The sequence below is a fragment of the Notolepis coatsorum genome (genome assembly GCF_963971535.1).
Source record: "Notolepis coatsorum genome assembly, chromosome: 4".
Taxonomy (NCBI): domain Eukaryota; kingdom Metazoa; phylum Chordata; class Actinopteri; order Aulopiformes; family Paralepididae; genus Notolepis; species Notolepis coatsorum.
In genome coordinates, this window is record NC_140168.1 from 111,000,748 (window position 1) to 111,002,483 (window position 1,736).

The following is a 1,736-nucleotide window of genomic DNA, read 5'->3' on the forward strand; positions in this document are numbered from 1 at the left end:
ACCTCCCGAACGTGCAGTTGGTGTTGCACCATATCGCAAGAAGAAAATCAGGATATCATCTAAGTAAACAAACACAGACACCCCAATCAAATCTCGCAGCACGTCGTTAACCAGAGCTTGAAAGACTGCCGGAGCATTAGCCAAACCAAAGGGCATGACCAAATACCAAATAGTGACCATTAGGCGTATTAAATGCAGTCTTCCACTCGTCTCCTTCTCTAATCCTGACCAGATTGTATGCATTACGTAAATCAAGTTTAGAAAAGACCTGCGCCCCCTGTAAGCACTCAAAGGCAGTGTCCATGAGAGGTAACGGATATCGGTTCTTGATGGAAACGTCATTCAATCCCCTATAATCAATGCACGGACGCTGACCCCCATCTATTTCACCAACAAAAAAGAAGCCAGCGCCGGCAGGAGATGTGGAAGGACGTATGTGCCCTGCAAGCAATGCCTCCTCAATGTAGGTGTTCATGGCCACGGTCTCGGGGCGCGAGAGAGAGAACATATGCCCACAGGGCGGGGAGGTACCGGGTAGGAGATTAATGGGACAGTCGTATGATCTATGAGGCGGTAGTGCTTTAGCACGCTTTTTGCTAAAAACTTCCGCAAGGTCCCAATAGATCTTAGGAACACCTATCAAATCGGGATTAGAGGGTATGACAGAATCTGCTACGCTCCCCACCATCCTGGAGAGAGAAGGAGGAGCCAAAAGAGAAGGGGGGGGGGGAGGGGGGAGGGGGGTTGGCAAACCCTCGCTGAAGACCGACTTCACGTCATCCTCCGTTGAGAGTTCGCCCGTGCCCCAGTTAATATCACGTTTGCAAGAAGCCAACCAGGGATGACCCAACACCACAACAGAATAGGGGGAGACAATGACAAACAATTGTACCCACTCCCACCCACCCCCGCCACCCGTATGTGAACAGGAACAGTGCGTTGTGTGACGCTCCCACTGCCCAGGGGCTGACCGTCCAGGGCGTAGATGGGGATGGGAACCCCCAACCCCTCGACCGGGATGCCCCACTCCCTCACCAACCCCAAATGTATAAAATTGCCCGCCGCCCCTGAGTCAATGAGAGCCTTGGTTCCCCTAATGCTACCCCACAGTTAACCGCCACCTCCAAAAAAGTACGTGTGTCACTAGGTTGTGCTGAGGTGAGCCCACCTGCTAGCGCCTTCTCAGAGCCTAGCGGGCTCCTCCTTTTCCCGACTGGCGCCGAGTCGAGCCGGCCTGGTCCCGACAGCTGCCGAAACAATGACCGGTGCGGCCGCACCGGAAGCAGCGTCTCTCTTCAATGAAGCGCCGCCGCTCCTCGTCCGAGAGCGACAGCGCCCCAAGCTGCATGGATTCATCACCCAGTGGATCACCCATGTAGCGCAGGAAGCTGTCAACACCGGGAGGAGAAGGGACACGTACCTGAGCAGTAGTTTCACGCTCCCGTTCTCTCTCCCGATGTCGATTGTCCATGCGAATGGTCATGTTGATGAGCACTTCCAGCCGCTCCGGGATCTCACGTACGGAGAGCTCGTCTCTCATCCGTACGGAGAGCCCCTGGACAAACAAGACAACACAGGGAATCTCCGGCCAAGCTGCCTCCCGGGCCACGATCCGGAAATCAATGGCGTAATCTGAGACAGTGCGGAGGCCCTTCCGGCAGGCGAGAAGCCGCCCACCGGCCTCGAAGATCGAAAGTATTCGGGAAGTATCGAAGACTCTTCTCAACTCCCCGGTA